The sequence below is a fragment of the Thermobia domestica genome, chromosome 4, assembly GCF_964235325.1.
Source record: "Thermobia domestica chromosome 4, izTheDome1.hap1.1, whole genome shotgun sequence".
Taxonomy (NCBI): domain Eukaryota; kingdom Metazoa; phylum Arthropoda; class Insecta; order Zygentoma; family Lepismatidae; genus Thermobia; species Thermobia domestica.
Window position 1 is genome coordinate 273,569,036 of NC_137457.1, and position 24,340 is coordinate 273,593,375.

General features: G+C 36.8%; 1 protein-coding gene across 3 annotated transcripts in view; it reads left to right on the forward strand.

The window, feature by feature from the left end:
- LOC145684072 (uncharacterized) overlaps window positions 1-24,340 on the forward strand; it is a 526,936-nt gene that overhangs the window by 487,770 nt on the left and 14,826 nt on the right. The window lies entirely within an intron of this gene.

The following is a 24,340-nucleotide window of genomic DNA, read 5'->3' on the forward strand; positions in this document are numbered from 1 at the left end:
CACCCTTAATACCTAGAGAGAGAACAAAGACAAGACAACATATTCAGGAATGATAGTATGCAGTAATCTATTAGGCAAATTTGAGAGAATATGTTTTCACATCCTTAATGCCTAGAGAGAGAACAAAGACAAAACAACATATTCAGGAATGGTAGTATGCAGTAATCTATTAGGCGAATTTGAGAGAATATGTTTTCAAACCCTTAATGCCTAGAGAGAGAATAAAGACAAGACAACATATTCAGGAATGGTAGTATGCAGTAATCTATTAGGCGAATTTGAGAGAATATGTTTTCACACCCTTAATGCCTAAGTTATTGTACAAATAGTAACATTTCACACATTGGCCATTCCTTTTCCAGCTTTTTTTGGTGCCCTTTATCTTCTTCTCTGTTTCTTCAGGCTTTCTTTTAACCTCATTCCCTCCCTTATCGGCTGAAACCATGACAGAAAACATCCTTCAAGCCAAAATTCTTAGCTCTTAGTTCCTCCACGAGAGACGCACTTTCCCCCCTCCGCCAAAATGGCGAAACGCAAAATTGAGTGATCTTTCGTATAGCACTATTGAGACTTTCTCTTGTTGGAAAACTGCTGGTCCCACATGAGATCTTCTTTGATGGGAGGAGTTAATCTAAAGCGGAGACGTTTCGATGATCACATTTTTCGTCTTCATCTTCCATTACACATCGCTCCTTCTGTATATATATATTTTTGCCTCCTTTAAAAATAAGATTACAAGAGTCTCGCAGGCTTTTCCGGTAAAATTGACTTCCCCCTGCTGTTTTCCCACCTTGAGGCTTATGTGACAACGTTTTATAGGAAAATAAATAAATAGTAAGTGTATATAAGATAACATAAGACTATTATGTACCTTTTTTATAGTTTCGTCGATAATTTGAAATTACTTGTAAATATTTTCAAGTTCACTTTTTGTCATATTCACACCAACAAACTAAGAAATAAAAATGTCAAGTCATTAAATGAAGAGAACGAGGATAGAGAAACAGATGGTTTAGTTAACTTGAGGTTTAGTGCCCCTTTCAGTATCAAAGCTGTATGAGACGTGGACCTAAAGCTTAACATGGATCCGAAGCATGTGAGCTCCCACCAGAAAATGAACTCAAGTCACATGAGTCGATACAGAGACAGATGAATGTATAGAAGAAAAATGGATAAAATCAGTGGCGTGTTCTAGCAATAAGTTTTGAAATACTTTCTTCTTTTTTAAAATTCGCAACTTTAGCCTCCAGAACGTTTAAACTGACTACAAATGTCTGAATATTTATGGATGTCATGCACTGGAAATTAGCTTACGTATTTATCTTTTCTATACAACTGTGTAAGTGTATAACGAAAAACGATGACACATGTTCCATTATCAGTGACACAAACAGTGACGTCTCTTGAGAAAATTCACATCGGTAAAAGAATAAAATACTATCGGCACTAAAATGTTATTTTTTCTATCTGTGTGACTTATCTCAAGAATCGGTATTAGACACTAATAATTTTCAAAGCGACACACGTATTCCTAATAGTAACACAAATACCCTTAATAGAGTTCTAGTAGTAACACGTATTCTCCTAATAGCGAAACAAGTACCCTTAACAATGACTTTCACATTCCTAACAGTGGCACACACTCTAATAGTGACACAAATACCCTTAACAGTGGGTACAGGCTCTTAACAGTGACTACATACTCCTAAAAGTGATATACAGAGTCTTCCAAAAGTCCTGCAAAAAAGTAAAAAGCTGTAACTTTGTAACCATTTATTGTGTTTGTACAATACTTTTAGTGGACTTGTAAGAAAGTCTGAAATTTTGTTTCCAAGCATCTTTTCAACGCCAAACCTCCAGCTGAGCACCATTTACATCCAAATATTGCTGAAGTCTTTTTGGGAATCCAGGAATGGCATTTCGACGTGCTTCATCCGTAATACTCCCAATCACATCACGTATCTTCTTCTGGAGGTTCTGAAAATCTTTCGGTTTTGGCTTGTAAACTTCTGCATCATTTTCTTACGAACGATATTGTGTATCGTTATCATTGCCACTCGCAGCTCCAAGGATCTGCGTTTCAACGATTTCTTTGGAGTTCACAACACGCTTTCCTGCACGGACTGAATCACATCAACACTGGTTGTTGGCCTTCCTCTATGAAGCAAGTCCAAGACACTTCACGTAGCTAGGAACTTATCGTACCATCTCTTGATACTTGAACCTGCAGGTGGTTGTTTCTGATATTTTTGTGGGAATTTTCTTCTCACCAAAACACTAGATTTTAACTCACAAAACCACGCCACACACTGCGGTTTCTCTTGAGTATACGCCATCTTTGTCACGTGATTTGCGGTTATGACGTCAACTTTTACATCCGCTCATTGTTGCCAACAAAAATTTTAACATTTCCGCTAAACATTACAAAGAAAATACAAAATTGTAAATAGTACTTTCAAAGTTACAGCATTTTACTTTTTTGCAGGACTTTTGGAAGACTCTGTACAGTAAATACCCTTAACGATGTCGTACACACTTCTAAGAGTAGCACATACTCTAATAGTAACACAAATCCCCTTAACAGTGGCGTACAGGCTCTTAAGAGTGACCACAGACTCCTGATAGTGTCACCAACACCCTTAGCAGCATCGTAGACTCCTAAGAGTGGCACAGACTCTAATACTGACACAAATACCCTTACATGCGTACAGATTCATAAGAGTGGCACACATACTCTAATATTGACACAAATACCCTTAACAGTGGCGTACTGAATCACAAGAATGACACAAATACCCTTAACATTGGCGTACAGACTCCTAAGAGTGACACATATACTTCTAATAGTGACTTAAATGCCCTTAACAGTGGCGTACAGAATCCACTTATTCCTAACAATGACACATATGCTCTAAAAGTTTAAATTTATTACGCTATTACTCAGAAATTCATATTAGTGACAAAATATGCCACATAACGTTTATTATACTATCTTACTCTTCAGTTAGTAGACAAAAGAGTTACTGTCACATTTTGGTTTTCTTTCACTAATGTTCTGTTGAAAGAAATAACACGTCTTCAAAATAATTTTTGTTCCTTTATTTTCCAATATAAAGGAGACAAGAAAAACTGAAGCATCAGTAATTTCTTAAGTTTTCAAGGAAATAAAACGAATAATACAAACACTTCTTTTGTTTAATTGTGCTTGTATTAGAAATTTGCATCTAGAAATTGTGTTTTCATGAAGTTAAAAGTAGTAGTAAGGAGAAAGATGTTTCAAAATCTAATTAACAAAACAAATGATGTACTGTGCAATCAGTAAGACCACACTTCAAATAAAATTAAAGTGACCCTTTTTGTGTCTTGCTTTATTGTGCACGTGAAAGACATGTGTATCGCTTAAATACTATTACATCTCAGGAAATTAAACAATACAATAAAAACTTGACTCCTAAAGAATATAATCTTTTAATTAATAAATTGAAAGAATTTTTTCTTTTCTTTTCTTTCTTTTTTTTAAAAGGAACTATGAGGACCTTGAAATTCTGCTGTCAGGAAAACTCAGTGACAACCTTTAAGCCATATATTTTTTTTAAAAAAAATATATATATAATTGCCTAGTTATCGCATATTCGGAAGCGGTACACTGTCACTGTTACTGAGATCTCTAAATTGGTATGTCTCACTGCACTATGGAAACAACATACTAGCAAACTAGAAGGCAAGTCTGAAGAAGTAACACCAACTCTTGTAAATGGCAATTTTATACTACACTATAGTGTTGCCAAAATGTCTTGAGCAGTGGCAAAAATGCGAACTAAAACTCACACCCTCGACACACCCACGCGTTGAGCCAATAAGGGTTCAGCTGTTGCTAAGCGAGAGAGCTTTGGCGAAAGGGAGAGTACTATTTATGCACTTATCTCTAAACCAAATCCGGAAGAGATATATATGTAGTACATCCGGTTTCAATGTTGAAACTTCATAGTTTGGAAGACTACTGTGGTTTCACAATGCGAAATGAAACCAATATCAATTCTTCCATGATCACCCACTAGAATATAACATACAATATCGGCGTTCATACGCGTTTAAAAGCATGATACATTGAATTGCTAGACGTAAGATTTGACTTTTTTTTTAAAGCCCGTTAATATTTACATGTAAAATGCAATAAATGAAGAAAGATATTACATAACAAGTTAACAAAAGAACCCAAAGATCTTAAGATATGTAATCATAGTGCCACTGAATAAAAATAACTTTACAGTTAAAATGGAGCTTCTGTCTGTCAACGAATATTCGTGTGTATGCATGACGGGTTTGTAGGTAATGGTCACTTAACGCTGAAGTGATTCTATTCTAAAAGGAAAGCTTTGAAACAAAGCCAACGCAAATGGCAGATAGCAAAGCGCCAAAATCGCCACCCAGAAATGTTTCTGGCAAATATTCTCGGTCACACACGCAGACAGACACACAGAGATGAGCTGGGAGATGAGATGAGGGGGGGGGAGGGATCTGGTAGGAAAGAAAATAAAAACATACGTACTGGCAAAGCAGAAGCAGTTAAATGTGAGAGAACAAAAATACAGCATCAGTAGATGGGAGAAATGACTGGATACAAAATATTATTTTTTTCCAACGCGAGAACGAGGTGAAGGTTAATGCGTCACTGTGTTTCGGATCATATTTTTTGCTGGCAAGTCATTAGAAACACACAACTTGTGTTGCAAAAATACTAAATTCTTCACGCGGTAATGATAGAAACGAGGCTGCTTCTATGAATTCGTTCACCATCAGAAAACCGTGGATTGACTAGTTCATTGAATGATCTTTTTCACCTCCGAGGCTGCACGAGACGAGACTTGCTGTTAAAATGAAATGAAATCTTTCAGTTTTACGTCCCTCGCTTATGCCGGCTAGGCTAAAGGAAATGGTGATGATGAGAAATGAATGGGATGATAGAATGAAGAAAGTGGGAGGAAACAGGAGAACCCCGAAAAAACCTACGCACACAATGTTTGTCCACTACAAAATGTTCACTTGGCGCGAGCTGGGATCGAACCAGGGACTCAAGGCACAAGGACGAATGCTATATCACTAAGTCACTGCGGTCCCACCTGCTATTTATAGTGCGATTACGGGCACTACTCGGGGTTGTGTACTAGGAAAGTATTCCTATCAGCAGTGGCGTATTTAGGGGGCTTCTGGGCTTAAGCCCCCCCCGAAATCTTACTATAGTAAAGTATATGAAATAACTGCAGAATTTTCACATTTTCAGGCAAAGCCCCCCCCGAAAGTTAGCAAAGCCCCCCGAAACAAAATCGTAAATACTGTCACTGTCTATCAGGAATGAAACTCAGGATTAGAGAAAGCACTCTGTAGCAATACTCTGTATATTACTTTTTAGAGGATTAGGGATTAGGCTCCTGGGCCTTCGGCATCTATGACCATATTAGCCCGTCAGATACATGAGAGATGACGTCCCTTGGCGATAGCACTGCCCAGAGAATGAGAGAGGAAGAAAGAATTAAAGGAATGAGAAGAATGTAAGCGACCTGCGTCCATTGTGTTCGGCACTATCTCGGTATTTGCCTGGTGTGAATGTGAAAAGGCCAGGAAATACCTTAATCAGGATGGCTAATGGGAAATCGAACCAGGGACCGCTCGCACTAAAGCCGAGAGCGTTAGCAATTACGCTACGCGGGGCCAAGGGCGCCGATTTCTCTGTAAATTTGGGGGGGGGGAATTCAGAAGCAGAAGGTATATATATGAGGATTTTAAGACAAATTGCATTCAAACTATGCCAAATATTGTATATTCATAAATACAATAGGGGGCCCACATCAACTTTTCGGGAGGCCCGGGCGCCCCGCCCTCCCAGAATCGGCATCCATGCGCAGGGCCACTATTTTTTTTTTTTAATTTTAAATGATGCACCTCAAACGGAAACTGGCCTCTGTATAGTCTTTTGGTAATTCATTTTAGTATTCTATAATCTACAAAATACGACATAAATATGGTGAGGAGACTGGGGTAATGCTGAACACCAAGGTAACATCGAACACCGCTTTTTCGATTCAAGAATGACTTTTAGAAATCAGTTGACAGCGCTGCGCTCTATCGGAGAACCTTGGCAACCTGTAGTTCACAGCTGTGTGACAGTCATTAAGCGTGTTGGCGGTAATCCGATTTTTGTCGTTTTTCCCGATTGTATTATAACTAGTGGTGGGCACAAAAACCGGTTTTTCGGTTTTCGGTTTTTAGAAAAACCGAAACCGGTTTTTGAAATTTTTCAAAAAACCGGTTTTCGGTTTTCACCGAAGCCGGTTTTCGGTTTTTCTTCAAAACAGGTTATCGGTTTTCTCCGAAACCAGTTCGGTTTTCTCCAAAACCGGTTCGGTTTTTCACCTGATCCGGTTTTGGTTTTCTTCAAAACAGATTCCGTTTTTTTTTTCGAAAATTTGTTCTATTTCTGACCAGAGTGGTGTTTCCGTGTTCTCCGGGAACCGAATCCATTTCCACAGAAATAGTTTTGTGTGTTTTGGAAAATTTTTCACCGAAACCAGTTTCGGTGAAAACCGAACCGGGTTTGGAGAAAACCGAAATGTCGGTTTTTCGGGTTTTGGTTTTTATAGAAACCGGTTTTCGGTTTTTATAAAAACCGGTTTTGCCCATCCCTAATTATAACCTATGGTCTACATTCTAACCAAGCTAAGATTACTCCTAGTTTACTTAAATTGTTACAAATCAGTCTATAATTTTCATACCAGAGGCGTAAATAAGGGCCCCGCAAACCCCGCATTGCGGGGGGAGCAAGCCATGAAGGGGCCCCCAACTCTTGAAGTGGGACGTAGGAAAGGGGCTCCACTCCACGCTGTCTGCGGGGTGGCCCCCAAGCCTTTAGTTACGCCACTGATTCATACCATATTTTAGCATTAATTCTGTGTACTATTATCAAGGGCGCCGATTTCTCTGTAACTTTGGGGGGGGGGGAAGGCATCCATAAAAATATACATAACCATATAAACAATATATACAACAATAAAAATACATATAAAAATATATATTCATAAAAATACACGGGGCCCACATGAGCTTTGGGGAGCCTGGGCCCCCTTGGCTCCCTCAGGATCGGCGCCCTTGACTATTATCACTGGCCATAATGCACTCAATAAGTAGTTTTAATCTTTACAATAGATGGCGTCTCAAGGAGCAATGCTGGACAAAGAGTTCTTCATTACCCTCGAGTAAAACACTCTATGTAACAATTGAACTCACAAAAACTGGAGTCCTTGAAAACGAAAGGCTAATACGTGCATCTGTGTTTCCTGCACTTATACCTAATGCTATGTTTTCATTTTCTTGATAATATTTTTAAATTAATATTATTTTATCTGTTTCACTGGAGTACCTTTAGTTTAATCTATTCAGAGATGCACCCACGGAGGGGCCCACTGGGGTCGGACCTCTCCGAAACTTCCTAACTCAACATACATTTGTACATTTTCTTAATAAAACTATACTTATCAGCAGTGTTCGAAGTGGTAAAAAAGCAGAGACGGTGTGTTTTATTACAATTTTGACTTGACATACCGTCTATCTAAATGTTGAAATACAATGAGGGGATGTTGCCTAAAAAGATTGCATTTCTATGCACATAATGACACAAAAGCATGAAAGAGTTTCACCATAGTTACAGGGAGGCATGGGGAGACTTTGCTCCCCGTCCTCAACTTTCTGAGAAAAATTACCAAAAAAAAAAATAAATAAATAAAAATCTTCTTATGTTGTATTATAGAGAGTTATACATGAAAATGATCGAAAACCAAGTTTGTACATTAACAATTTCTAAACAATTTTCCGCGGAACGCCCCACTCGACTGAGGGGTATTCCAACCTCCGGAAGGTCCGTCTCCACGACAAAATTTTAAATCTACCTATGCTCAAAACAAGGCAATTATATGCATTAAGACAAGAATATACACACATACATAAGAAAGAAACAATTGAATATTTCACAATAAAATATAAAATGCTTAATATAAAACAATAAGCAATACGACAGATTTAATATAAAACATGTAAGCAAAACAACAGATTTTTTGATTGCATAATCTGATTTTTTCTCGTAAATACCGAACTCAGTTATGTATTTCTTTATCACTGTAGACAAAGGAAATCCTGATGAACTCATAACAATACTTTCCGATTTAGTTTATACGAGTCGCATCTTCAATACACTGCCTTTCGTTTGGATTGGGCCCTTGACTTATCCCTTTCTGTTATGTAGTCCTTACCTTCAACCAACACAACCAACACAGTTCTTGCGTAGGTTTAAGGGATGAACTTCTTTGTAGACACCTCATTTTAAAAACAAAAGATTTTAGGAAAATATAACATACATCTCGCTGTTACCAACTTAAAATCTTCGACATCTAAAGCTAGTCGTCAATTTCTGTGTATGAAAACGAATTTATTCAATGTATATTACATAGCATGTCCAGAAAGTAAGTTCCGTTTCAATTTATCTCCGCTGCAGCGCTGCGATCGCAGTTCCGCACATGCGCAGTAGACGCTCTGTGTGTATCAGGGAGAAGAAACGTGCGCCCTTTGGAGATCGCTGTCAGTCACGTACGCTTTGTTGTGCTTGTTTACAATGTCGGTGTTGATTGAAAATCCCGCCGCTTGTGAAATCAGAGCGGTGATTCGTTTTCTGAATGCGCTGAAGCCTGACCTCGCTCCTAGCGACTTTCATCTGTTCTTACATCTCAAGTCTTTCCTTGGCGGTCAACACTTCAACAATGACGACGAGCTGAAAGAAACTGTTTCCAACTGGTTGAAGACACAGGCGGCAAACTTCTATGAAGAAGGTATACAAAACCTTGTGCCACGCTATGACAAATGCCTGCAAAATTTCGGAAGTTATGTGGAAAAGTAGTTTAAGAGTTGTAGAATTTTGTGCAATAAATAATTTTTTTCTGTATCTGTACACAATTTAATTTTATTACCAAACGGAAGTTACTTTCTGGACGTGCCTTGTAGCAACCACTTTTCAGTGAGGGTATGTCTTGATCACCGAGAAACCAGAGGTGCTATATCTCCATCACTGAAAAACCAGAGGCAGTATGACATACCACCACATACCGTCTCACTTCGACCACTGCTTATCAGAGAAATGATTGATGTAGCATGAACATATGATTTTACATTTCATTTGTACTCTTTCTCTTATAAAATAAATCTAGTTCTGTCATTTTTTTTTTCGAAAATGTAGGTGGAAGTATTTTACAATTACTTATCGGGTACAGAATAATTTCAAAATTTCTGGGTACGCGCCTGAACCTATGAATAGTTTTTCTTGAAATATCTTTCAATTTAACGTCAATTTAGGCTGGGAGAGACGGGTGATAAAGGCAAGTGACTTCTGATGGAAGAATTGGTGGAATGATAATATGGGAGGAGAGATGAGTACCTGAGAAAACCCGTCGATACGATGTGCTTTCCTTTGAAATAAATCAAAAGATAATAGACGAGTTTGTTTCATATAATAAAATTATAGTGTGTTTTCTAATGTGTTTGTATTAAATTCTGCATTTTTTAAAAGGAGGCTTTACTCAGAACTGTACATACGGGATTACACTCACCACTGGGACAATTCCAAACAAAGATATATATATATATATATATATATATATATATATATATATATATATATATATATATATATATATATATATATATATATATATATATATATATATATATATATATATATATATATATATACACACAGTAGGACGTCGATAATCCGAACGTCAAAAATCCGAATGCGGTTCCTAGAAGCTTTTTACATTTTGTCTTACGCGAGCGTTAGCGATAAATAAACAATAGGGTTGTCCGTCGGCGTTGTGTGAAGTCAGTATTTTTACAGAAGCTCATTCATATGTAGTTCTATGTCATACATATTTTTATTTTTATTTTCCCTTAGGCCTATACAAGTTAAGTTTTAAGTATGAGTTACAAGAACTATAATTTAGTGTACGAGCAGGTTCTTCAGAAACATTACAGCCTTACGTACGGTATTGTAATTATTGTATGTACTCTATAACCACTGTATCGATAAAAGGACATATCATACAGTATATTTAAGCCTAAACGGTATTTCTTTGGTCATTTTTGAAAATCCAAACAATTTGAAAATCCGAACTACCTGTGGTCCCAATTAGTTCGGATTTTCGACTTCCTACTGTATTTTCTAATGTGTTTTTATTAAATTTCGCATCTTTTAAAAGGATACTTTATTTAGAACTGTACATACGGGATTACTCTCCCCACTGGGACAATTCCAAACAAAGATATATATATATATATATATATATATATATATATATATATATATATATATATATTTATTTAAAGAAAATCAGTTTTGGTTCAGAATACACTTTTAATTATCTTTAGCACTTTAATCATTAGAAAATTCTCCAAACTCTTTATAGACAATATATCTCAATATTATCTCTGCAAATATAAAGAATTATTTATAATTTAATCTTTTGTGTTTGTGTACACCCTGTTTCCACTATTAAAAAAAATACACTAGAAAAAGTTCATGTTCTTCAGTGAGACTCGAAGTCACGACAAATTGTGCTTTGCAATGTGGAACCATCTTAAAAAAAAAAATACGTCCAAACCAAGATATTTGCTTCCATGCTCTATGACAGGGCCACAAACACATTAACTTCGAGTACAGTTAAATGATGATTATGCTATTTAGAGGGACTCGAAGCCTCAATAAACGGGCGGGGGGGGGGACAACGGCGCAGTGGTTGAACGATTACATCTGGTTTTGTGGGATCCCTGGTTTGATCCCCGGGCAAGTTTGTGATGGACAACATCGTGTACGTGGATTTTCTAGGGGTACTCCTCGTGTTCGTGGATTTTCTAGGGGTACTCTTCGTGTTCATGGATTTTCTAGGGGTACTCCTCGTGTTCGTGGATTTTCTAGGGGCACTCCTCGTGTTTGTGGATTTTCTAGGGGCACTCCTCGTGTTCGTGGATTTTCTAGGGGTACTCCTCGTGTTCGTGGATTTTCTAGGAGTACTCGTGTTCGTGGATTTTCTAGGGGTACTCCTCGTGTTCGTGGATTTTCTAGGGGTACTCCTCGTGTTCGTGGATTTTCTAGGAGTACTCCTCGTGTTCGTGGATTTTCTAGGAGGTACTCCTCGTGTTCGTGGATTTTCTAGGGGTACTCCTCGTGTTCGTGGATTTTCTAGGAGTACTCCTCGTGTTCGTGGATTTTCTAGGAGTACTCCTCGTGTTCGTGGATTTTCTAGGAGTACTCCTCGTGTTCGTGGATTTTCTAGGGGTACTCCTCGTGTTCGTGGATTTTCTAGGGGTACTCCTCGTGTTCGTGGATTTTCTAGGGGTACTCCTCGTGTTCGTGGATTTTCTAGGGGTACTCTTCGTGTTCATGGATTTTCTAGGGGTACTCCTTGTGTTTGTGGATTTTCTAGGGGTACTCCTCGTGTTCGTGGATTTTCTAGGGGTACTCCTGTTTCCTACCACACTCTCATTCCACGAATTCTTCCATTATCATTCACTTGCTTTAATCATCCCTCTTAAGGGCATAATAATGGGATGATAAAATGAAAGATTTCATTTCATTTCATGTTTGAAGCCTCAATGGGTTCCACCTCACAATCGGTAGTACAACGCATCAGACCACTTGACCACACTACACCAGTAACAACCAGCCAGAAGGGACACATAAGTACCTAAACACTACGTATCAGACGTATAAGCGTCTGTTACATGGCCACAATTTACACAATGATATACGAAGTTTTAAACAAAACCGGATTCAAATTTCTTACACCCATTGTTCGTGTTTAACCAAACATGATGTCGTCCGAAATTTGACACTTATAAGAAGCTGGTGCAAAATTATTCTTTCGAAATGCTTGAGAAAAGGGGTAAATCGTACCCTTCGTCTACAGACTACTGAACTATCAAGTAACTCAAAGAGGCCGCGTTGGCTCAGTGGTAGAGCGTTCACCTCTGGTGCTTGGGGTCCTGGGTTCAAACCGTGCTCCTCCAAGTGAACTTTGTGGTGGACAAACACCGTGTGCGTGGTTTTCTCGGGGTTTTCCCGTTTCCTCCCACTTTCTTCATTCCACCATTTCATTCATTACTCATCTTCACCGTCTCCTTTAGCCTCGCCGGCATAACCGAGGGACGTAAAACTCAAAAATTTCATTTTATCAAGTAACTCAAAAAATTTACTTCATTAAATTAAGTTTTACGGATACCTAATGAACAAAATTGTCTCCAGTACACATTCTTTTATTCAGGAAATTTAAAAATTCGCATAAATTAACCTAAAGGGCTTTTTGAGGTTTCAGAAACGGAAGAGCCCCAGGAAAACCCAACACAAACTCACATAGCTTGGAATCGAACCAGGGCCCTTTGCATCAGAAGTGAGTACTCTACCACTACGCCACCGTGATCGCTAACACTTTGCTAGTGTACCAAAATGCCCATAAATTCAATTTCTCTTTGTGAACTTCCTCTTTGTATTCAGCTAAAAAGAGATCTAATAAAAGAAAATTAGAAAACAGAAGATCTTCTATCAGCTTTAAAACTCAACTTGAAATCAATAGTCACAGCCGAGTGCTTGCAACTTTGGTAGATTCAGAGCAAACTCAGAAAAAATGGAATCGGGGATATAATAAAAAAAAAAAAGCGAGTCACTCCAGGAAATTATTATTTTTCTCTTGAGCCTCGATTTCGTTGTTGTTCGTCAGTAACTGAATAATGAGGAAGTGCTCAATCATGCAGAAGCTAATAGTGTATGCAAGCGCTGCGTGGCTAGTATAAACTATGGTGTGCAAGCAACGCCCTGTTCACATTTTGTTTGTGAATATACATATATATATATATGTCTGCCCGCTCGCTTAGGCAAAAAACCTATTGCCCGTTCTTTTGTTGTAAAATATCCAATAACATGTACGAACGGAGAATGCCTGTTCACACTCTTATAAGCACATTATGTTTGTGTATTCGCCACCAGAGCGCTCTGCAATCACTCTTTTCCGCTTCTCAAATTTTATATTGTGAGAGTGCCACGCTGTAGCTACTTGCCAGATTTATATATGCAAGACAGATAATAAGTTTTTATTATTATTTTCTCATGAAATAAAAACCATTTCTCTTAGTTTGAGTTTAATGTAATTTTTAACAAGTCGGAACATATAAAAGAACACGTTATTCAGTTCGTTTGCAAAAGCATCCAGTTTTATCTTTTAGATTAAGATAAAAATTATGGAAGAATACAGCATAAGTATAGCAAAATAGTGAAATTAAAAAAGATTTCGAAACTAAAGAGGTCCAATATTCTATACTGGGTCAATCCATGCCAAGTGATCGAGAAAAAAGAAAAATTGCTGCCCGACCTTTTCACAAAAATCTAATTTTTTCATGAATGCTTATACTATATCAAGATACTTCAAACCCAGAATTATATTTTTCTAAACATCTCGTAGCAACGCAGCGGTTGCCTCCATTTTGCGTTTTCTCGATTTCAGGTGTTTGCGTTGTTTTGAATATCTCTATGTATTTGTCCTAGCAAATTGAAAATTGCTGGGCGTGTCCAACTTGTGCAGAGATAAAACTTTGTCCTCTTAACATTTTTGCCTAAAACCACTTGAAAAGGGTGAAATCAGGACCTACAGTAGCAACATTTTTGGACATAGAAGACATGTTTGGGAAGAGAAATAAATTGACGTAGGCGTCTGAATTTGTGTGTGCATGTAGTCCGGAAGTTTATAGTCAAGAATTTGCATACCTGTAGCTACTCCCAAAGGGCTGAAAACATATTGTAAAGAAGAGGAATTATGCCAATTACCAATATTTCACTGTCCAATATCTCCAATGGGCCTGGCTAAAAAATCTGAACTTTTGGGAATAGTTACTCCTTTAGCATACCATAACACACAACAAAGCGCATTTTGTGTTTGTGAGCAAAAGGTGATCAAATTATTAAGGCATGACGTCATACTCTAGGAGGCGTTTTGTTCACAAATTCAACTGGAAATTCGTTGATGTGAAGTATAATAAAGTAGAATGAATGGCTAGGCTCTCAAGCTCCTTTCTTTCCTCTAGTTGTGAGTCACTATCTTATCGCCCACAGCAGCATTAGTGAAGAATGCCGCTATCAGCAGAAGGCGAGAAAAGTCAAAATGCACATTTGACACAAAGTCTGTAAGTACTTATTTATCTTGCTGCTTGTTATATCAATGATATTCAAACATGATTATGCTTGTTTCAACTGTCAACTCATGCTTTCCTTTCATTTGATCTACATTCCCCAGTTACTCCCTCAGTCACTGTAAACACTGACTGGGGAACGCAAATTTAACGAAAGAACAACGGTCTCCTGCATGAGTTGAGAGGTTAAAACAACAATAAACAGAACTGAATATAATTGATATAGCAGGCAGCAAGAGAAATGAGTACTTACGGACTTTTTTTTTTCAAGCATTTTGACTATTCTCGACTTCTGCTGATAGAGACATCCTTCACAAGTGCTACTGTGGGTGAAGACAGTGAGTCACAACTAGAGGAAAGAAAGGAGCTTGAGAGCCTAGCCATTCATCCTATTTTATTTTACTTCACATCAACGAATTTCCAGTTGAATTTGTGAACAAAACGCCTCCTACAGTATGACGTCATTCCTTAATACTTTGACCCCCCGGGTTCGATCCCAGCCCCCGCCAAGTGAACTTTGTGGTGGACAAGCACCGTGTGCGTGGGTTTTCTCGGGGTTCTCCCGTTTCCTCCCACTTTCTTCATTCCACCATTTCATTCATTACTCATCATCACCGTCTCCTTTAGCTTAACCGGCATAACCGTGGGACGTAAAACTCAAAGATTTCATTTCATTTCATTTTTTTGACCCCCTTCTGCTCAAAAACACAATACGCACTTTGTTGTGTATTATGGTATGCTAAAGGAGTAACTATTCTCAAAATTTCAGACTTTTTTTTCTTAACCAAGGCCATTGGAGATATTGGACAGTGAAATATGGGAAATTGGCATAATTCCCCAACTTTACGATAGTTTTTCAGGCCTTTGGGAGCAGCTACAGTATGCAAATTTATGAGTATAAACTTATGAGCCCGGACTACATGCACACACAAATTCAGACCTCTACGTCAGTTTCTTCCTCTTCCCAAACATGTCTCCAATGTCCAAAAACGTTGCTACTGTAGGCCCTGATTTCACCCCTTTCAAGTGGTTTTAGGCAAAAATGTTAAGAGGACAAAGTTTTATCTCTGTACAAGTTGGACTGCCGAGCAGTTTTCAATTTGCTAGGATAAATACATGCTGAGATATTCAAAACAACGTAAACGCCTGAAATCGAGAAAACGCAAAATGGTGGCAGCCGTTGTGTCACCATTGGATGTTTAAAAAATAATTAATTGTTGTTTTGAAGTACCCTGATATAGTATAAACCTTCATGAAAAAAAAAATAGTTTTTTGGAGATGGTCGAGCGGCACATGCTTGATCACTTAGAATGGATTGGCTCTACTGAGATGTTAGATTTATTAGATCCAGTTTCAGTTGATGGTTAAGGAGAGGGACTTGAAATCTAATCTCGATCAATCTACATAACTACATAAGAAAAGTAATTTCTCGTTGTATCTTACCGTTTCGTCTCTAGTAAAACCCAATAATTAAAACTAATAGTGACATTTTTAAATTTTATTTATTTATTTATTTTTACATGTAAAACAAATTTAGGATTTAGACTCAGTGCTAGGAATTAGTTTACGAGGATTCAGTCCTAGAGCGCTTACCTCTGGTTTGTGGGGTTCCTGATTCAATCCCCTGGCAAGTAAGTTTGTGGTGAACAACACCGTGTCCGTGGTTTTGCTCAGTGTATTACTGTTTCCTCTCTCGTTCTCATTCCACCAATTCTTACGTCATAATTCACTTTTCCTTAATCATTCGTCTCCCATAACAGAGGGACGTTAAACTCAAAGATTTCATATGAAGACGTTCTGAAGCAATTTTTATACTTATGTATATTAGTGGTGGGCACAAAAACAGGTTTTTTGGTTTTCGGTTTTTAGAAAAACCGAAACCGGTTTTTGGAAATTTGTCAAAAAACCGGTTTTCACCGAAACCGGTTTCGGTTTTCTCCAAAACCGGTTCGGTTTTTTACCTGGTCCGGTTTCGGTTTTCTTCAAAACCGATTCCGGATTTTTTTCCAAAATTTGTTCTATTTCTGACCAGAATGGTGTTTCGTTGTTCTCCGGAAACCGAATCCATTTTCACAGAAATAGTTTTGTGTGTTTTCGAAAAGTTTTCACCGAAACCAGTTTCGGTGAAAACCGAACCGGTTTTGGAGAAAACCTAACTGGTTTTGGAGAAAACCGAAATGTCGGTTTTTCGGTTTTCGGTTTTCATAGAAACCGGTTTTCGTTTTTTATAAAAAACCGGTTTTCGGTTTTTATAAAAACCGGTTTTGCCCATCCCTAATGTATATCTACGTAATATTATGTGGAAGTATTTATATATAATATGGAATGTAAATCACAGAACATTGTGAAAGCTTTATATAATGGACCTTCTATTTATAAAGAATCGTTCGCAAACAACTCAGTTTTAAGAGTAAATTTTGTGTAGCGATGCGCACGAGACAAGATTTGTGGCTGTCTCGTCTCGAAAAGTGATGTCTGGACTCGAAAAATGTATATTTTTTCTATTGCAAGAGTCATGTCTCGACTCGAATTTTGTCAGGAAAATCCTGTCTCGACTCGTCTCGTGCGCATCCCTAATTTTGTGGACATCTTTTTTCTCAGCTTATAAATAGCATTTCCGGAGGGGGTGCCCGTGAGCTTTCTCTCGGGGCTCTTCCATTTCCTTAACGACGTTCTCATTCTTTCATTATCATTCAGTTACCTTATCCATTCGTTTCCCTTAGCCTAACACGCATAACCGTGGGACGTTAAACTGAAAAATTTCATTTTCTAAATGTCGACCTGATACCAATGGTTTTACCTTCAGAATAGACTTAGAAACCAAAAAATTGAAGAAAATATTTTCACAGGGAAAAGTCAAGGCTTGATTCAAATAATAATAATGACGCCAGTTACAATCTTCATGTTATTCGTTGAGTTGATAGAAAAGGAATCGTACATTTAAAAATTATACATACTCGCGGGCTACTAGTCTAACGCAAGGCACGTAGCCAAGGGAGGGGGGTCCGGTCCCCCTTCGAGACCAGAAATAAAAAAAATAAGGAAGGAAGAAACAAAATGAAATGAGAAGAAGGGTCGCGTTAAAAATTTAAAAAAAAAAAATCAGGAGGCTTTTGGTTACTCTTTCTTATGGGGAGATTTCTATTACTTGCAATACATGGTGGTGAGGTAGATTTGAAATTTCTAGAAAAATTACGGAGTTCTCAGAATTTCTAGAATAGTTACTGAATTCTCAGAATTTCTGCTACTAGTCAGGGAGATTTCAAGCTTCCGAAAGTATAGTACAGTTGTGTAACAGCATGGACATTTTTTTATCATAATTTTTCGTTATCGCATCCTTGCACTATCAAACATGTTATTTCAAAAACAATTTTCTACTACTCCTTTAACCTGTCATTTGGAACAGACAGTAGTTGACGGAATAATAAAAACAAAAATTTATTTGGAAAGAAAGTTCTGTTAACATTTGATTCAACAGAGAAAGGAACGCAGATATTGTAAAATATTTTACAAGGCATGATTGAGTAGGTACTTTTTATAATAGTGGAGGTCCTAATGAAAGCAAAATTGTTATATTTGAATGAACAGAATAAGGACGTAAATATTGTAAAATCTTTTTCAATACCTTTTTTTATTATTTTACTCGAGATTTCTTCATATTTGTTATTAAAATACTTACCATCATATCTTCATTTTATCGTCCTAACAAACCAATATATGTTGATAGTAAAGTAGTTTAGATTGATCGAGCTCTTGGGCGTTCAGAAATTCGTGTCACCCCCATCCCTCCCCGTTACGAATTCTTGGCTAAACGAACCAATATATGTTTTAGTAAAATAGTTTAGAATGATTGAGCCCCTGGTGTGATGACTACAGTATTTCATGTCACGGACCCCTTCCCTTCACGAAATCCTGTCTACGTGCCTGCTAACGCCTATGTTAGAAAATACAAAGACGACAGACACTTCATTGGATTGGTCTGATAGTTGACTTGCTAATGGAAAACTTGATGGGCACATTTTGTTATACTTACATAGGAAATTTCTAGGTATACAAGATTTTGGAGAAAGCATTGCCCTCGTACGTTAATTCCATAAAACGCAGAACATACATTTTCTTAGATAAATCACGTACTTCCGGTTCCAGCATAGTTCTTGTCGAAGTCTGTTCTCGTAACCAGAAAAATGTCAGTTTTGGTTTTGTATGAATCTAGTACGTCAATTTCTGTAGTTAAGATTGAAGAAATTTTTTGTAAGTTTTAAAAAAGAAATAAATAAGAAAATTTAAGAAAATATGTAGTTAAAAAAGCACCAGAACAGACAAACAGAAAATTCCAGGAATATCCACCGAAACAACTAAAGTTTTATTCTGTATGGCTTCACCAAACTTGACTAGGTTCAATACAAAGTTTCTCTATAGAAAAACACACACAGTCCACTCTTTCCGAAAGATTAATTCAGTTTTCACATATGTTATACAAGAAAGTTCAGTTTTGTTCACACAACATAGTTGTTGAAAGCGGTTTTCTTCTTGAACTTTGTTTTACAAGCAGCAAAGTTTTCTTTAGTTTACAAAGTAATATTAACTTTAAATAATTCGTTATTTTCTCATGGAGAAATATGGTTTAAGTTAATATGATAGTACACAAATACAAGGTAAGGTGTTTTCATGTTGCCTTGGTCCGGCTTATTCATTATTTCCTTATTCAAATTAGTAGTCACGTGGTTTAGTTGCATGTGGTCGTGAATTTTGTTGCCAGTAGATAAAAATGATTTTCCCGAAGTTCATCCAGTGTGAAACAATGGAAACATTTTTGAACTAAGAAGAAGTAAAGGACAATCAAGAAATAATCGTATTAGAAGTTGAAGCCTTGGTTCCACATCAAACTGTAATATTTTCATAATCTCTATGCTTATAACAAACACACAGCAATAGACCATGCAACATATCATTCAACATGAGTGGTTATTATCAAGTCTAATACCCACATCGTATATTTTCCCCCAGTGTTTAATTGTGTCGTTTTTTCCATAGTAATCATTCACTAGAGCATGGCGCAAAATTTCCGGTCGCCATTGGCGAGTAGAAATTTAGAGCTGGCGACCAGTGTTTAGTAGGAATGATTTTTGCCTAAACTCGCAGAGCTGTGTAGTTTCTGTTTCGTAAGAAAATAATTGTCACTCAGTGAGAGAAAACACGGAATGTGAAATCTTTCTTTGTCAAACCAAAGACCTGAGGGGGGGAGAGACCTTTCATAATTTTTACGCGAGAGATACTGGCGATCATCAGTTTTGGATTGGCGAGTGCGTCTGACTTTGAAATTTTGCACCCTGGACTAGAGATACACGTAAAAAAAGAAAACAACTGCACCCTGGACTAGAGATACACGTAAAACGAGAAAACAACTGCACCCTGGATTAGAGATACACGTAAAAAGAGAAAACAAACTGCACCCTGGATTAGAGATACACGTAAAAAGAGAAAAAAACTGCACCCTAGACTAGAGATACACGTAAAAAGAGAAAACAACTGCACCCTGGATTAGAGATACACGTAAAAAGAGAAAACAACGCAAATGCATTATAAACGGACTACAGCATATCTAGTTATGTTCATTCAAAGGCTATTGTTTAGGAAATAATGAATTTGATCAAACAACGATTGAATGCAAGCGCTACGACTACGCTTTTAAACATGCATTCTAGAACAAATTATAAACGTAGAATTTAGGAGAAACTTAGAGAATTCACATTCCATTTATGGAATAATATTGGTTATAATTTCTTGATAACTGCAATTTCTACTTGGTATCTCTGCAAGGTAAAACTGTAATGTGTCAGCTACTCGGTATGAAAAAAGGGCTTCTTGCTAAATTGTTTAGCTCAGAAGTTTGTCTCCGTCACAGAATATGATGACGCACTATGATCGTTCGTGTGGATTATGATTTTCAAGACAGTGACTGGAAAATGGAACAAAAAATAATAAGTAAACAAACAAATAAGCAACATAAATAAAAAAAACATATGTAAATAGCTTAGATCACGTAACTTACTTCTATAAGAACTATCATTTCTTTGCGTCATGTTTATTTCATTGTTATTTATTGTGACATTTCTTCTTAGTTGAGAAGCATGTACTGACAAGAAAGTTAAGTAATTAGAATACATTGGAGTAATTAGATAATTAGTGCAGGAATACAAAAAAAAAATAAATGTTACGACTTGTTTTATTGGGTATGAAAGAAATATATAAGAAATTCTAACATGCGTTGACATTGAATTGGGTATAATATAAAATCTAGTACTTCCTCTTTTAGTTGTAAGTATGACCGACGGTCGGTGAAAGGATTTTATCAAAATGATTATTATTATTGTTTTCACGATTGTCTGTCAGTATTTTTGGTGCTTTCATAAGATTCCATTACCTTAAAAACATATTATTTGATACCAATTATAGCCATATATCTGCGACCTTTGTTTCGACTTTGGCGGCCATGTTAGTCACCATATGCAATCCTATAAGGTTAATTTGGTCTATTGGATTTATTATTGTTTAAGTTTCAAACTATAATTTTTTATGAAAGTAAGTTGTTATATAAGTCAAATAAGTTTAAGAAGTAACTTCATTCAAGAAAATACTTTACTTCGTGAACGCCATTTTGGTGACGTCATTATAGATGAATATCTGCTTTAAAAGTTGGGCTCTGTTGCGTTTTGCACTCAGAAGTGAATGTAGTTTCAGTACCCTTAAAAGGCCTAATCACTGCGAAAATAAAATACAGCTAATTGTACAGTAATTTTGTGATATCTTCAAATAGGTAAAAGATAATTTTAAATTTGGAACAAGGGCGCCCTACATAATATTATTTTACATGAGATACCATTATCACGACTCACTTATCAGCTTTCGATTTCCAGCCATTTAGAAAATCTTCATTTATTTTCACGTTTCTAAATGGCTGCAAACGGAAAACTACTAGGTGACTCGTGATAACGGTACCTCATGCAAAATAATATTGCCTAGGGCGCTCTTGTTCCACATTTCGATTATCTTTTATCTATTTCAAGATATGTCATAATGACTGTAAAATTAGCATTATTTTAATTTCGCACTGATTAGGTCTCTTAAGAACTTGTTCTCCGCAAGAAGTGGTTTCTTTATAATTCCCTTCCAATCTCGGTGTTAGCCTTTAAAGAAAGCGCATAATCGTGTGACATTAAAATGAACAATTTATTTGTTTCCACTATTTTATTTTATGTAATGTAATTTTAGAAGCGAAGTAAACAACAATTTTGTACAATTTTTCATGAAATTTCCGGCAATATTATTGTCTACTTAAAGATAAAAGAAAAAGAACTTAAATCCGTAAATCTTTCAGTTTTATTTTTCCGTCAATAGTCAAGAGAATGAAAAAAAATACATATGAATAAAAATTCTGACAAAGTAAAATGGATAGACATGTCTACCCGATACGATCTCTCCACTTTACCTTTTTTTTTTCTTTCTTTTGAATTGACGTAATCGATTATGAGTAACTTTCCCTCCCTCCCCACCCCCATCTCACCGTATCATATCAAAAAGAAAGAAAGAAAAAAAGTTTTCTTGAGTTGAGTCAATAGGGTTTTAAAAGGAATTGGAGGTCAACAGCGTGTAATGGCCAAGTAACCCATTCGCATACTGACAACTTTACCAAACAAATAATCGCTCCATTTGAGATTGATAAATATTCAACGCCAAGAAAAAGAGAAACTGAACTGAATAGTCAATGTGCATTTCGACCTAGAAAAGATGAGGGTTGCTTTTAAGATTTCAGAGTTGAGAAAGAAAAAAAAGTCTAAATTTCCAGCACTTAAAAGTAGGAAGTACCAAAGAATAGAGGGGCGTAATGTAGTTAAAGTTGGTCTAATGCAGAAGGGAAAAATGTATGTAATTGTTATCTGATTTTTATTTTACAAGTTTGCTTGGAAAAAAAATGAGAGAGAAAAGTAATTTTCCCTTACTATTTTGACTAAAAAAATACCTCCTTCACAATCAGCAGTCCCTTGTCATGGAGTATTAACTTTGAATGAAGTAGTAGGAACCAGTACTGATGGAGAGAAAAAAAACGAAGAAAAAACTGGCAGTAAGTGACGAATTTGCGAAAATCTACCCCTAGATGTCTCTGTGTGTCTCTATGAGAACGTTGTTAGTATTCTAGGCCAAACGTTTTCTTATAATATTTTTTTTCCCTCTTCTCGCTCACGGTCTTTCACACACACTCACACACACACACACATACAGTACTTTAATTCAAAAGAAATTCTGAAGTGGAACGCATTTATTCTTCGATAAAAATTTTAAGCTTACATTACGTCGGACTTCCATGTCCAGGAATACTAATGAAAAAAAAACCTAGTTTTATCTCCTTTTTTAAAATTTTTTTAGCGTTACGAGGAAAATATAATTATTCACTAGGATTAACTCAACAAAAGGAATACTACATGAAGAAAAAATCTACATCGTCAAATGAAAATTAAATTTACAGTAGAGTAGTTTTCCTACAAAATATAATCTTTCAAAGACTTTCTCTTGTTTATATTCTGGTTTAGTTATCGTTTTTTTTTTCTTTTTATTTAGAGGAAAGTAGTGTTTAATAATTAGATAAGTCGTACATGGTGCAAATTTATATTGAAAGAAGACGGCTATATTTTACTTTCACAGATGCAAGCTTGTAATATGTGCTGGCGAAATAATGTGCATTATACCGTAGCAAATACAGAGTCTGCCAGAAAAATGTACACACTCTTTGTCGTCCTATGTCAGGATACTGGTATAGACAATAATTGTTCTGAAATTTAGGTATGTTGTGGTAGTCTTTTGCCCAACAGATGTCAGCATTGTCAATTATTTTTAGTTAAAATTATGTTGTAGTACGTTTTTTAGCTCAACAGATGTCGGTACTGTCAGCACGGTTAGTGAGATAAGAAAATGGTAGGAGCATGCTTGACGTTCGAGCAGCGTAAGTTTATTTTGAAGTGTTTTATCAGGTTTGCGAATGCCATCGAAGTGAAGCGTCGGTGGAGAGGGGAGCTTGGTCACTGAACCATCAACTTGCCTAACAATCAAACTCATTGTTGACAAGTTTGAGGCACATATTGATAAGGCAGTCAATCTGTACCAGCGGTTAGTGTCTGGTGTGGACGTACAGCTGCTCGGGGTTTGATAGGACCCTTCTTCTTTGATGGTACCGTCACTGGAAAAGCGTATCTGCAAATGTTACGTACCAGGTGTGCGTGCGCTTTATGAAGACGATGAGGTCTTCTACCAACAAGACGGGACACCACCCTAGTACCACCTAGAAGCACGAACTTTCCTGGATGACAATCTGCGGGGACATTGGATTTAACGAAGAGGACCCATTGAGTTCCGTCCCCGTTCGCCAGATCTTACCTTCGTGGACTTCTTGTGGGGAACTGTGAAAGATATAGTGTAATCGAAGTAAGCCGCGCACGCTCGAGAACCTTCGCCAGAAGATTACAGAGGCATGTGCATCGGTCTTCATTGATACATTGACCGCTGTAACTGGAGCGCAAGCTCGTCGTTCTGTTAGGTGTTTAGCCGTTTACGGCCAACAGTTTGAACATCTAATGTAAGCATATCCTTACTTGAAGGTTTGTAACACACGTTTGAACAATAATTAAATGTAATTAAAAAATATGATATATAGTTTTTTTTTTTTAAATAGTGTATACATTTTTCTGAGGGCTGAATATTTTTCACATATTCACGATCTTTAGTAATTAGTGTGTGTGTGTGTGTGGTTAAATATAAAAGTCAGAAAATTAATCGTTTACTACTTTGTAGTACAAATACTTGTGATTTCGATCTAATCGTCAACAAGAATCCGAGCGTAAATCTTCTGAAAAGTAAATCTCGTCTTGGGTCAAAACAGTGTGCAATCTCTAAGTAAAATAATTATCTTCACAACGGAATCGGGCATTCAATTACCACACAGAGAAAACTTACTAGTGCTGGTTTTGGTTTATACTATGTAGGAGATGGTGGGAGTGATTCGGAACAGTGGGTTTGG